A 15,240-nucleotide genomic window follows, 5' to 3' on the forward strand; every position below is an offset into this window, starting at 1 on the left:
TTGATTTTTCCTGAGGCGTTTTCAATCAGAAATGATGGTTTCTCCATGAAAATAATGCCTTGGAAAGGGGGATTGGTTCTCTTTAGGGTACAGGGTGGGGCTGCCTTTGGGCTCTTGTCTGGGAGCCAAAAGCAGGAGGTTGATTCAAGCACAGTCTCAGTGGGTCATTAGAAAATCTGGGTTCCAAACATGTATTTTCTGCGTTAAGGGGGATGAGGGATGGGTGGAGCTGCCAGCTGTTCGTGGAAATGCACAATTTTTTAATTATAAAAACTCTGTCTGTATTGATTTCTGCCTCTGGTGTCTCACTGTGTTGGGGAAGCACCAGGGTGGTGTGTTCCAGGTGTGCCAGGTTTTCTCCTGGAAGATTTTTTTTTTATATCCACTCACACCCATCAGCTCCACCTGGAAGTCCAGGAGAGATGGGAGGAAAAAAAGGTTGGATCACTTATGGTGTGTTTGGACAAAAATATATGGTAAAGAAAACAAAAAAACAAACAAAAAACAAACAAACAAAAAAAATTTATATGTTTTATGTTAGTTAGCCACTGAGTAAAAAGTGGCTCCAGTCACTCAAAATATATCAGGCTAGGGAGGAAAAATAAATAGAAATAAGTCTGATTTTTGCTGAATTTTGTTTAAAATAAAAAGTCACGCAAATGTTGGGTCAGATTTGAGAAACATGAGGACAGATCATTGCTCCCACCACAAAATCCCCAGAGAGGAGCCTGCAGATCTCCCAGCTCACAATGAGATGATTCAAACCCTGGAGTGGTTCTTCCTCTCCTGTGGCTTAGAGCCACATTCCCCTTCCCAGGTGCCTGGAGACAAAAGCTGCTGGAAATCAAGGTGGCTCCTGCTGAAATCCATCCTAAAAATGTGGACCAACAAATCTGAGCTGCATCTCCATCTGGAGCACCACTGTTGCATCTCTTGGAAGCAGGAATCTTCTGGACACTCATTCAAGAGTTGTCCTCAGCCACCCAGCAGTGAGACACGTTCCTCATGGAATGGAAGAGCCAGTTTGACACCAATCCATGGTAATAATTAACTGCATTTTTAATTTAGGGGGCCAGGCTGGAGGACTGTGGGTTTTTCCAGGCTAAATGGAATAAAAATTTCAGATTATTTTGCTTTGCTCCCCCAAAAGTTCGATGCAAATTTTAAATGGAGGGGGGGAAGGGGGATGGTCATTCTTGGCATTTTAATTGGACAAATTTTGCTTTTACTCACAACTTTAATACATCACTTAAAATTCTTTGTTTAGGAGGAAATTCTTCCCTGTGAGGGTGGGCAGAGCCTGGCACAGGGTGCCCAGAGAAGCTGTGGTTGCCCCTGGATCCCTGGAAGTGTCCAAGGCCAGGCTGGATTGGTTTGGAGCAATCTGGGACAGTGGAAGGTGTCTCTGCCCATGGTTGGGGTTGGAACTGGATCATTTTTAAGGTCCCTTCCAACCCAAACCATTCTGGGATTCTGCAAAAATAGTTCTAAAAATGTTCAATCACAGCTGAGACATTAGCACTTCATTTTCATTCAAACATTGTTTTGCTATTAACTGTTAAAAAAATTTTCCTTTAAGGAGCCTTAATAAAACTTTTCCACTTTCTCTTTTTCAGCTAAACCCAATCCCTGAAGTTTTAGTCAGTCCAAAGCTCTGCATTTTTTACCATTAAAAAAATCAGTTAAAAATTAATTTGCCCAGATTTCTTTTTGCTTTTTACTTCCTTTGGGTCGATTAAGAGGAAGCACAAAGCAATTTTGCACATTTTACTTCATGATCAGTTGCTGCCACGACCTAATAATGGACAGGACCTTGCTCCTCTGTCACAGCCCCGAAGCAGAAATGATGAAAAAGGTGATTGTGCCCAGGAAAGTGTCTCATCCCTCACTCTTGTGGCACTGGGAAGTGCCACCCCATCATCAGTGAGTGATTGGAGGTCTCCCACCATCACCCCCATAAAACTTTAATTAAATTCAGCCGAGACACAGTCACAGAAATGCCACACTGGGTCCCCTTGCACCAGGAAAGCCAAGGAATGACACATTTAAGGACTCAAAGACTGAATTTTCAGATTGTCTCTGCTATACAGGATTTCAGCTATCACAGCTTAACCTTATTTTATAGATATAGATGATATAAATATGGAGATATATGGGGGAAAAATCCCAGCTGGAGCATTCCTTGTGGGTTTATTTCACAGCCTGACGCTGTCTGCTGAGTGGGTTTTCCTTCAGATCAAGGCAGACAGGAGAAGGGGGAATTAAAAAACAAGGAGGAGGTGTCAGGCTCCACAGCAGAACCAGAGCCAGACTCGTTTTACAAGCAAGTGTTGTGTCTGAGGGGATGCACACGTGGGAGTGAGACATCCCCAAATCCCTCTGGCATCACTTCCAGACCAGATGCTGGCCAGAGGAGCCCTGCAGCAGCTCCAAGGAGGAGCAGCACCCAAAAAATGTGCAAACCATTCCCCAAAATCCTCCCTCCTCTCTGGGAAATCTGGGATGCAGCACTCTCCTCTCCAGGCATGGGACACTCCTGAGCCCTGCAGGGATCCTGGGAGCACCGGGATCCAAAGGTTGGGAAGCTCAGGTGGAATGTAAATGTGGAATTTTAAGGTAAGCAACACCAGAATTTGAGCAAAACTCTTGATTTCAGCCTTTCATCTTTTCAATCTATTTTATGATGAAGGATCAAGAAATCACCCCATCATTCAGAGCAGCCAGGACCTGGACTGGCCCCATCCCTGCAAAAGGTGGGAATTGGAGTCCTTGTGGTCAGACAAACCATTCTGGTCACTTTGCCTTCAGCACCTAAATGTGCTTTAAAATGCTCTGGGGTCTGCAGTGCCAAAGCTGTGGCTGTGCCATCCCTGGAAGTGTCCAAGGCCAGGCTGGACAGGGCTTGGATCAACCTGGGATGGTGGAAGGTGGAGACTGGAATGAGATAATCTTTATTTTCCCTTCAGGTTGAGGTTGGAACGAGATAATCTTTATTTTCCCTTCAGGTGGAGGTTGTAATGAGATAATCTTTATTTTCCCTTCCAACCCAACCCACTCTGTGATTCCTTGAGATGCTCAGGGCTCCACCACTGCTCCTTCCCCAGCCCCCTCTCCCTTGTGGCTGTCCCAGCTCCCCCCAGAGGGGGATGAGGGGGAGGAGGGAGGTTATTACACAACGTTTTTGTTCCACTGACAAATTCCCCTCTGCCAGTTGGAACAGGCTGCTCATAAATTTGGCCTTTCTGGAGGGGTTTCAGGAGTTTTGCATTCTTAGATCATTGTCTGCCTTTCCCAGGAACAATGGGGGTAGCAAGGAGCTGCTCCAGAAATGCCATGTGCCACGAGGGGATCTCTCTTGGATGGGGATTGCTCAGGGGGGCTCCCAGCCTGGGTAGCCAAGGAGGCAGCTCAGAGGGAAGCAGGAATGCTGCTGCCGGTGCCCTGTGGAGATCTGCTCCTTCCTGCCACTCCAGAAGGGTGACTGGAGGGATTATCCTGTGGTTATGAGGTGGGGAATGATATATCACGTCCTGCAGGGATTCTTTCTCATTCCAAAGGGGGCAGAGATGGGACTTGTGGCTGCTTGGGAAGTGTGGTTTGTTTTCCTTACCTTCTAAAAAAACCTGAGTTCTTGTTACAGGTGTTGTGAGCGTGACCAGGAGTCACAAGATTTATGGCCACAAGATCTTTTAAGGACTTATTAACCAATAAAACGCTGCCAACAAGGATATTTATGTTTTTAATCCAATACTAAGAAATTTTGCCTAATTCCAGTGTGACCTTTCTCAGCCAATCCTGTTCTAACACAGATCTATCCTTAAGGCTATTCTGTCACCTTCATACCTACTTTATTCTTTCTATACCTTAAATTTTATAACTAAACCTTTTCCTACTTATCATCTGTCTGCTTCAAGCTTCAAATCTACATTCTTCCTTCTAGCACCTAGCTTGGAAGCTTTTCCCAGTTCAAACCCTGTGTTCTTTCCCAGGCTTTGATTTACAGTCCTGATGTTTTGAGGATTTCTTGCACTCTGAACTCCAGCAGGGATGGCCCGTGCTGTGGGTGCTCAGCACCTCCTGCACTCCCACCTTGGCAGGCTCAGCACGTCCCTCACCACCCTGGCAGCTGCTGGGACTGGGATTTTGGGGAAAATCTTGTCCTGCAGGTGAATTAAAACTGAAAGCCTGCTGCAAGGCTTCTAACCAGATCAGAGGGGTCACATTCTTAATTCTCTCAAGGCCATCCTGTGGAGGCAACAGCCTCTCAGTTCCCTTCCCAGGCTGCCAATTCTAGCCAAGAGTTCGTGCCTTTGGTATGTGGCTTGCCAATTGTCTTGGGTTACAATAGAGGATGTGATCAAAGGTATCTGTTCTATCACCATCTGTTGAGGGTGGGGCAGTGATCCTGATCTCCATGGGAGATATTCTGCTAATGGGCCATCCATTGAAACCAGGCAGGGCATTGTTCTTTATCTTTTCACAACCCATCCTTCCTCCAGCCAGTCATTTTCTGCTCATGGCCATTGAGTCCCACTGTGGCACTGATAAAATTACTGCATCCCATTGGGAGTTGCTCCAGCCAGGGGGAAGAGCCCAACATTTCTTACCAAGATAAAACAGAGGTTTTGGGACACTAAGGGAGCCCCTTTCTCCACTGGGTTTGGAGTTTGTTCTTTGTAGTGCTGTATTTCTATTTTAATTTCCCTAGTAAAGAACTGTTATTCCTAATTCCCATCTCTTTGCCTGAGAGCCCTTTGATTTCAAAATTATAATAATTTGGAGGGAGGGGGTTTACATTCTCCGTTTCAAAGAGAAGCTCCTGCCTTTCTCAGCAGACACCTGTCCTCCAAACTAGGACACCAAGGGTGGGCTCTGCCTCCTCCACGAGGTCCCTGGCATGTGTGGGGTCAGCCCAGCCAGCACTGAGTCCAACAACCACAGATTTGGGTTCAGGAGTTGTGGGAGCCAGGGATTATCCCAAAATGCCAGCCTGGGTGCTGCTACCTCTTTGGGGGCATGAGGGTTCAACCATTAAACCTGTCTGGGCTGTACCAGCTGGAATCCTGGGCACAGGAGTGACCCTGGTGCTGTTCAGTTCACCCACAGAGCTGAGGAAACCCAGCCAGGACGGAGTGCAATAATCCTTTCTTACAGAAAACAATCACTGAGCACTCAGAATTCTTGCAAAGGGACAAATCCCCAGTGCATTTTGAAGCCCAGGCTGCAGGGACAAAGTTTTCTTGACTTGTGACACACAAACCTCTCCCCCAGCAGTGGAATGAATCGTTTGGGTGGGAACAGCAGGAGCTGTGTCCTCACCAGCAGCCAGGAGCCATCCAAGTGCCCAATCTGATCAAGCCCATATTATTAATTACAAAACAGCAGCCACACCAAACTACATCAGGAATGTCCCTGACCCATGAAAGCTCCCACATTTGCCTGGGGATTGTTGTTCCATGCCTAAACCATGCCAGGGACCATTAAAATCCAGCACCTGGAAATGCTCCTCAGCTTTTTGGTTTGCTCCCAGCCCCAATACAGCTCCAGCATGGACACCAGCAAAGTCCTGGAGAAGTTATTTTTCCTCCCCTGGGTCTCCTCCAAGCCCACTCAGCACAGACAGAAGACCCCAGCCCTCTGGGACCCCCACAGGGAGGGTTGGCCAGCTCCTTCAGGAAGGTGGCTACAAAATCTTAATTATCTCCATTAGCTGCCAGCCTGCTCTGAGTTGCAGTCCCAGGGATGCCAGGAGGTTTCCTAGTAACAGCATGCAATCAGCCAAAAAAAAAAAGGGAATTATTTATCAGAGAGCTCCTTGCCATGCAGGAGGAGAGGAGGGCAGGGGAAGGAGGCTCTGCAGGGAGGAGCTGCAGTGCCCAGCACCTCTGTGAAGGATGCAGGTTGTGCTGCTCCTGGAAATCCTTTCTTTGGGCAAAAAACAACCACTGAAAAGTCCTCCAGGATATCACAGAACAGCCAGGCAGGAGCTTCTCTTTGAAATGGAGAATGTAAACCCCCTCCCTTCAAATTATTATAATTTTGAAATCAAGGGGCTCTCAGGCAAAGATATGGGAATTAGGAATAACAGTTCTTTACTAGGGAAATTAAAATAGAAATACAGCACTACAAAGAACAAACCCCAAACCCTGACACAGTCAGAGTACAACCTGACACCCGTCAGGCAGGGTGTTGGCAGCAGTCCCATCCCATGGTGGCTGCATCCTCCTGCAGTGACAGATGTGGCTCAGTTGGAGCAGTGCTCCTGTACAAGGTGCAGTTTCCCTCCGGAGCTCCAGTGGGGATGTGGAGAAATCCGGTTTTCCTCTGGAGTCCAGTGGAGAAAGGGGCTCCCTTAGTGTCCCAAACCCTCTGTTTTTATCTTGGTAAGAAATGTTGGGCTCTTCCCCCTGGCTGGAGCAACTCCCAATGGGATGCAGTAATTTTATCAGTGCCACAGTGGGACTCAATGGCCATGAGCAGAAAATGACTGGCTGGAGGAAGGATGGGCTGTGAAAAGATAAAGAACAATGCCCTGCCTGGTTTCAATGGATGCCCATTAGCAGAATATCTCCCATGGAGATCAGGATCACTGCCCCACCCTCAACAGATGGTGACAGAACAGATACCTTTTATCACACTCTGTATTGTAACCCAAGACATGTACCCAGCCATATTTCCTGGGAAAAGCCCTTTTTGGAGTTTTTCACCTCTTTCCCATCCCAGCTTTGGGATGAACAAGAGCAGGGACTGATCTTGGGGCAAGCCTCGAGATTTGCCATGTGCCACAGGATGAGGTGAAATTTGCCTCACTGTTCATGATTTCATCCCAGTTCTGGCAGGGAAGGGAAGGATTTAGCACCAGGACTCGATTCCTAAGGGATTTCTTCACACCCTCAAAGCAGCAGCCTTTCTCCTAGCCCCAGTTCAGAGCTACTGCCAGAGAAGAAGAAAGGCTGATTGCTTTGTGTGCTTTCTCTCACCTAGAATTCCATTTCTGCAGGGCACCTTATGCACCAGCCTCCAGAGAGCTAAACTTGCAATCTTTGAACCCTGGTCTTCTCATGTCCAGAAATTATTTCCCAGAGGACACACTCCATGATTTTTCTAGGGTCTAGGGTGGGGCTGACCTCCGGAGCTCTCCAAATCCCCCTTTTTCTCTTTTTCAAGGTGTGTATAAATCCTGGAGACACCTGAGGGTGGGCAGAGATCAGACACCAGGAGTTTTTTATAGATGACAGGCAGCAGCCCCACAGCTCCACCACAGACTTTCATTAGAGCACTCTCATCCAGCCTCATGGATGTAAAAACATTTAATTTCACTAAACAGCTCCTAAAATTTTATTTCCACAGCTGCTGGCTATTCTCTTTCCCAAACACTGCAGAAGCTTGGAGCCAGTCTGATCTATAGAAACTGAGCATTCAACCTTTGCCATAATCACCCTTTGTTGGGCTGTTCCCCCATCCAAAAACCCCCACACATTTTCCCTGGAGTGTGCTGTTAAAACATTTTCAACCCCCTTTTTGTCACTCTCAGCATCCCTGGCCACTCTGTGCTCCAGCTGGTCCTCAGCCCTCCAGCTTTCATCCCAAAGTCTTGCATTTGCACTCTTCTTTCATTTCCCCTCCTTATTTCCATTTCTTGTATGCTCCCTTTTAACAGCTCAGCTCACTAAGAAGTGTCTTAATTAGCCAAGGAGGCTTTGTGCTGAAATTCCTGATTTTCATCAGCAAAGGCAGGGTTTGTTCCCAAGCTCTGAATGAGTTTTCCTTAAATATAAATCAGCCAGCTGTCTTGGACACCTTCTCCCCTCCATAACAACCTCAGAGCTCTCCAAAAACCCAGTTCAACTCTCCTGAAATCCAAAGCCCCCAGCCTAGAGCTTCTCAAGCCTCTTTCCAGGTGCAAGTCCAGTTATTCCACAGCTCTGAGAGCTCCTCCTCTTTATGAACAGAAGTCAACACTCAGGATGTGGACAGGAACTGACCAAGGACTCTCTCCCTGTACATCCCACCTGGAGTGCTGAATCCACCCCTGGAGTCTCAGCATAAGGATGTGGAATCATTGGAGCAGGTCCAGAGGAGGCCAAGCAGCCAGGCTGGGAGAGCTGGAAAAGAGGAGGATCCAGGGAGAGCTCAGAGCCCCTTGCAGAGCCTAAAGGGGCTTATAAAAAAAGAACATGAACAACTTTTTACAGGCTGAGAGTAACAGGACAAAGGGATCGGTGTTAAAGTAGAAGAGGGGATATATAGATTGGATATTAGGAAGAAATTTTTCAGTGTGAGGGTGGTGAAGTCCTGGCACAGATTTTCCACAGAAGCTGTGGCTGTCCCTGGATCCCTGAAAGTGTCCAAGGCCAGGTTGGATGGGGCTTGGAGCAGCCTGGGACAGTGAAAATTGCCCCTGCCCATGGCAGGGATGGAATGAGAACTCTAAGACCCCTTCCAACCCAAACCTCTCTGTGACTCTGAACTGCAGCTCCTGCCCTTGCCAGCAGCTCATCTGCAATCCTTCAGCCGGGATTTTCAGATGCCCTCTCTGCTCAGAGCTGTGTTTGTGCCCATCCCAGCCTGTACAGGACACAGGGAGATGCTTTTCCTCACTATCCCCCTGCCTTCCTCCCACCCTTCATCACCTCCAGCCTGGCATCACAGCCCAGGCTTTTAAGGAACTCAAGGCTGGCACATCCCAGAGCTGGGTTCAGCCTTCCAGCTCCTTTCTTTCCCTCCCAGCTCCTTTCTTTCCCAGCAGATCCCGTGGAGTGTTTCCCCTGCCTTCCCCTCTCCGTTCCCCTTTCAGAGGGGGTTTGATCACCTGCGATTTTTTAGAAGGAAAGCTCCCCTCTGAGTTTCTCTCCGTTTTGTGTCCCTGGATACTCCCCCAGAGCAGCTCTGCCCCATCCCCTCGAGCATCCCTCCTGCACAAATCCCTCTTTGTGCCCGCCTGGGCTCCAGCCAGCCCGGGCTGCAGGCTCAGCTTATCTTTAGGCAGAGCCAGCTTTCCAGCCTTCAGCAGCACCACTCCAGCTGAGTGGATGGTGCCAGGCACCCGAGATCCTCTTCAAAAAATTCCCTGTCCCAGCCCCCACTGCCGTGAATTGCCTGTTTTTGGTGTTTTCACCCAAGATGCTGATGCTCCTGCTGCTGCTGCCATCCCTTACTGGCACCAGCCAGAGGATGTTGGACTGCTTGGGCAGGATTTGGGAAGTTCTTTTCAGCTTGGAATTCCTCAGGGAGCTCAGCCTGGTGTCCCAGAGTGATTGCCAGGGGGAGCAGGGGGATGGCAGGAATCTCTGCCAATAAGGGATGTAAAAGTTCAATTCTCCCAGGTACCTGGAGGGTTCCAACAAGGGATGTAAAAATTCAATTCTCCCAGTTATCTGGATGGTTCCAGTATGGGATGTAAAAATTCAATTCTCCCCAAACACCTGGAGGGTTCCAGTATGGGATGCAAAAGTTCAATTTTCCCAGGTACCTGGAGGATTCTGTGCACTGCAGGGGCTGATTCCTTCAGGGTGGGTTCAAGGGCTGCTTTTAAAATGGTTTTCATGTGTGAGGTGAGAGGGATCAGAGAGGGGCTGGGGGGATTCCCTCTAGCCTGACTTTGCTTGGAGAGGAAAATTCCTCTCTTCCTATTGACTTATCCTCAGCAGGCTGCACTTCCACATTTCAGGCAAGGCACGGACTGGACTCCAGGCTGGTTTTAGCCAGGATGCTCTGTGAGTCCCACAGGGAAAAAATGCTGCTTCCCTACTCCAGAAATGCCCTTCATCCCAAAGGAGACCTCACCTGACTCTCATTATGGGGTATTTCCTCAGGGAACACCCTGATCTGCAATTGAAAAGATTTTTGCTGTCACAGCCTGATTTTTTTTCCCCTGTGCTGTTTGCAGGTGGAAATAATCTCCTTAGGGGCATCAGTCCAGGGTATTTACCCTTCTCTAGGACAAACAGGAATCCTCAGGGCATATCCCTTGCCTGGCTTCTTCAGAAATTCCCTAGGAATAGGAAAAGGGGTAAAAGTGTCCCTTGGAGGTAAAGCAGAAACCTGAATTTTCTATTCCCCAGCCAGCTCTGCCCAGAGGGGGAGAGAAGAGTGAAGCTGCTCCCTCCAAAATCCAGGAAAGCCAAAAGTGAGGGATGGAGGGATGTGCCAGCAGCACACAAAGGCTTTCCTTCCGAGCAGGGGAGGGAGCAGGAGCTGGCTCCGAGGCTGCTGGCCGGGTTGCCATGGATTTTGTGCTAATCAGCCCCTTTCTTGCCGGGAAGCAGAGGGAAAAAGGAGGATTTTGAGCGTGCAGGAGCTGCCTCCCTACCTGAGCTGTGTCCTGCCACCATCTGCTCCGTGGATGTGCCAGAGCAAAGGGCCAGAATTGGCTGGTACAGGATATTTTGGGGAATGATGTCCCTGTGCCACGTTTGGGATGGGGGTGCTGGAAAAAGGAAATTTAGAGCAGAGGAGGGCAGGATTTTGGGGTGCTGTGGGACATCTCCAGACCACAGAGAAGCCTCCAAATCCCTCCTGTAAATGTGCACATCACTGTGGGAACCCCTGTGTGCTTCACTGTGCCCCGGTGTGGGGCTGGCTCTGTGCCTGGGGCTCCCCACAAAATTCCATCCTCATTTTCAGGATGTTTCCTTGGACATACCAGAGGGACAGAGTCAGGCTCTGGAGCTGAACGTGAACCAGGGGAGGTTTATATCGAACATTAGGAACAATTTCTTCACTGAAATGGTGGGCAGACATTGGAACAGGCTGCCCAGGGCAGTGCTGAGCCCTGCAGGGATTGAAAAGATGGAAGTGACACTTGGGGACATGGGGCAGTGGTGGGGGAATGGTTGGACTCAAGGATTTTAAAGCTCTTTTTCAGCATAAATTATTTCAAATATTCCTCCATTTCAGGGTGGCTTTTCATGTTTGCAGTCTCTTAGGCATGGATTTATATATTAAAAAAAAAAAAAAACCAAACAAAAAAACCCCAAAAACCCCTTAAAATCCAGAAATCATGGAAAACATAAAATAGACAAACTATTCAGTAGCCTGAGAAATATAAAATACATTAATTTCTCAGTAGCCTGTAACCCTCTCTCTCTCCCTAGAGAACTTTTTGGGACATCTATTGACATGCACAGAGACTCCATAAGAAAAATAGGAGGGAAGGGGTGAAGCCACCATCCCTGGATGTGTTCAAAATCCAGGTGGATGTGACATTTGGGGACCTGGGTTAGTGCTGGCTTTGGTACTGCTGGGGGAACTGTTGGACTCCATGATTTCCAACATCTTTTCCACCCTAAATAATTCAAAGATTCTATGATTTCATGCTCTGGGGTGGGGCTGCACACCTGCCCCAGGTGGGGACCTGTTTGATGTGTCTGTGACCTTCAGCCACCTTGTCCTTGTCCATGGGGCTTTTGTGGCCACAGGGGACACTCAGGGACAGGTGACAACCCCACTGCTGTGCCAGCACAGGCAGGGGAGGGAGATCTGTGCTGGCTGTCCTTGGGGACAGCAGGTGAAGGGCATCTCTTTGGAACTGCAGTAACACCTCATGGACTGCTGAAACAAGGTGGATCCTCATGGTATAATTCATTCCCAAATCCCTTTTACCTCCTTTACACCAGAATTCCAATCCTGCTCCTTGCTCTGTTGTCTCCCTCCTCTCCCCTCCAAATCCCCCTCTCCATTTTTCCTCTGAAACACCCCTGGCTGTGGCACTGAGATAAAGGCTCAGGCTGGAAAAGGATGCAAATATTCTTCCTCCATCCTGCCTTCCCCCTGCCCCAGCCCCTCTGGAGGGCTGCATCCATGCCACAGAAAGCTCTGCTTGAGCAAGGAGCTGCTTGCTGGCTCACGTTCCTCTTTCTCTTTCCCCAGCATCCCAAAGAGTCAAATATTTGCCTTCCCCTGCAGCATCTCTTTGTACAGACAAGGATGAGGGGGAGTAGAGAATGGTCTCAGCTCTCCCAGCCCATCTGTCCCCTGTGCATCTCTTTGGAAGAAAGGGCATAATTAAAGAAGAAATTAAGAATAGATGTGCTGGTCTTGCTGTGCTGTTGAGTCGTGTTCCCAGATATTTCTCATCCTGCACTGGCTGCATCCCAGGAAATCCCTCTTGGCTGCTGTGGGGTTTGGAGCACCACAGACATGCAAACTCCAAGCCTGCAGCAGGCAGGAGCTGATTTTGGCACATCAGGCTGATGAGGGTTGGAGACCCTGCTGCCCAAAGCTCTTCTGGGCACGACATTGCTTTTTATTCCTGGGTTTTCCAGAATGGCTCTTGAGATACTCCTCCAATTCCACTGCTGCAAAATCCACAGCTGGTGAGGAGCCAGGCTGGGCTTAGAGGCTATCTGAACTTTATGAAACACCAGCAAAATCTCCCAAGGCTGTCACTTCCATGGGCAGCTGCTTTGCACTTCGAGGTTGTGGAGTTGTCCTGGTTTGGAGGACAGGTGTCTGCTGAGAAAGGCAGGAGCTTCTCTTTGAAATGGAGAATGTAAACCCCTTCCCTCCAAATTATTATAATTTTGAAATCAAGGGGCTCTCAGGCAAAGATATGGGAATTAGGAATAACAGTTCTTTACTGGGGAAATTAAAATAGAAATACAGCACTACAAAGAAACAAACCCCAAACCCTGACACAGTCAGAGTACAGCCTGACACCCGTCAGGCAGGGTGTTGGCAGCAGTCCCATTCCATGGTGGCTGCATCCTCCTGCAGTGACAGATGTGGCTCAGTTGGAGCAGTGCTCCTGTACAAGGTGCAGTTTCCCTCCGGAGCTCCAGTGGGGATGTGGAGAAATCCGGTTTTCCTCTGGAGTCCAGTGGAGAAAGGGGCTCCCTTAGTGTCCCAAAACCTCTGTTTTTATCTTGGTAAGAAATGTTGGGCTCTTCCCCCTGGCTGGAGCAACTCCCAATGGGATGCAGTAATTTTATCAGTGCCACAGTGGGACTCAATGGCCATGAGCAGAAAATGACTGGCTGGAGGAAGGATGGGTTGTGAAAAGATAAAGAACAATGCCCTGCCTGGTTTCAATGGATGGCCCATTAGCAGAATATCTCCCAGGGAGATCAGGATCACTGCCCCACCCTCAACAGATGGTGATAGAACAGATACCTTTTATCACACTCTGTATTGTAACCCAAGACAGGAGTTCAGGAGCCAAAGCCCAAAAACCAGAGGTTTGGATTATCCTGCACAAGCCCATGGTTCTCCATCCAGGTCCTGCAAGGATGAGTGGCAGCATGCCCAGAGCCTGTTCTGGCCCAAGCTGGGGAAATCCTCCTCATGGCAAAGGCCAAGCAGGCACAGGATTTCAGTGGGAAGGGATGCAGGCATCCTGCCTCCTCAGGATCTCATTTTGGAGGATCTCCTCCTCACCCTGAGCCCAACTTTTACACTTCTCACATCCATGTGAGGTTTTCCTGAGTGAGATTTCACTTAATCCCTATGGCTACACCAACCCTGCAAGAATTTCTCTCATCCCTTCCTTAAATCTCCACAACCCCTGGGGAGGATGCAGCTGTCCAGAAGCCAGGAGGTTTTTGAGGTTTTTGCCCAAATCCAGGCTGGGAGATGAGGTGCTTGGGCTCCAGAGCCAGGAGTAGCCATTCCTCTCCTCAGCATTGTGGATTCATCCCTGGAATGAGGCTCACTGTGCTCCCAGGGCTTCCCAAAGGATGCCTGAGCTGTGGGGCTGAGGGAAGGACCAGAGCCATTCTGATTTTTGAAAGAGCAGCATCATTTCCAAGGCCAGCAGCTTCCAGACCAAGGACAAAACTGGGTTAATTCAGCATGGAAAGGTTTTGTCTCCTCATTGCTCCTCTGTCGAGGGAGGGGAGTGCTCCTTCCCCTCTCCATTGGTATTCCAGGCTCATTTGCTGCAGTGGGAGCTGCCCAGCAGCCAGCCAGGCTGGGAAGCACATCTGCATGGTGATGCAGTGAGAAATTCGGGTCTCCAAATCAATTACTGGCCCTCTGCTGCTCCAGAAATTGCTCAGGATGGATTTGCATGCTGGGTGTGCAGAGGGGGAGAGGCTCAGCCTCGTTTTCTGCTTCTCTGCTTCTCCACTGCCTCAGAGGCAGAGCTGTGGTTTATTTTTTGGATCTGATTAATTGAGCCTTGTGGAGTTTTCCCACTTGTCCTGATTTCCCTGCTGCTGGTCTCAGTTTGGATTGCTGATGCACAGGCTGCTTCTGGAGTGTTTGTTTTGTTCTCACAGCACTCAAGGATGACGCTGGTTGTGTATCCCACTGTCACCCAGCCCCTCCTGCCCCCAAACCACTCTGGAACCTCCTCATCCTGATGGACCAGTGAACCTCAGAGATGTCACATTCCCACAAATGCTTCTCAAGTGCTTTCCCATCACTGCAGCTATCCAGAGGGGGCTGAGAGGGTTGGGTTGTTCAACCTGGAGAAGAGAAGGATCCAGGGAGAGCTCAGAGCCCCTTGCAGAGCCTGGACGGGCTCCAGGAGAGCTGGAGAGGGACTGGGGACAAGGCATGGAGGGACAGGACACAGGGAATGAGTTCAAAGTGGAAAAGGGAATTTTGGGTGGGATATTGGGTAGAAATCCTTCCCTGTGAGGGTGGTGAGGCCCTGGCACAGATTCCCAGAGAAGCTGTGGCTGCCCCTGGATCCCTGGAAATGTCCAAGGCCAGGCTGGATGGGGCTTGGAGCAACCTGGGATAGTGGAAGGTGTCCCTGCCCATGGAATGGGGTCATATAGAGATAATATTTATTTTCCCTTCCAACCCAAAATATTCAATGTTTCTAGGATCTAACACAGGCTGGATCCACACCAGTGAACTGATCAGTGCCTGGGCTTGTCCCTGGCCCAAAACACCCCTGGCTTTGTCAAGGAGCTGGGTCTGACAGCTACAGACCCATCTGTCCCTAAATCCTGGGGAGCAAGGGGTTAAACCCTCAGGGAATCAGTTTAAAACAAGTAACACAAATAACTCTTGGCACAGTGGGCATCAGAAAGTGTAAGGACGTTGGGGAAAGGGTGAGAAATAGCAGCAAGGCCATGAATGAATGTCACAGACCAGGCTGGGGTGTCCATCCCCAATTCCAGGGATGAGGATGCTCAGGAAACACTCAGGGATAGACCCATGGACAACTCCTGCCCTTGGATTAACAAACTCTCCCTAAAAAACATCTTTTTGGCCAATGTGGGCTGTGCTGTGACCCTGGAGAGATTCCCACTCCTGCCTGTACCACTGGGATCCTCCACCCAAACT

This window comes from Catharus ustulatus, chromosome 3 (assembly GCF_009819885.2).
Source record: "Catharus ustulatus isolate bCatUst1 chromosome 3, bCatUst1.pri.v2, whole genome shotgun sequence".
NCBI lineage: Eukaryota > Metazoa > Chordata > Aves > Passeriformes > Turdidae > Catharus > Catharus ustulatus.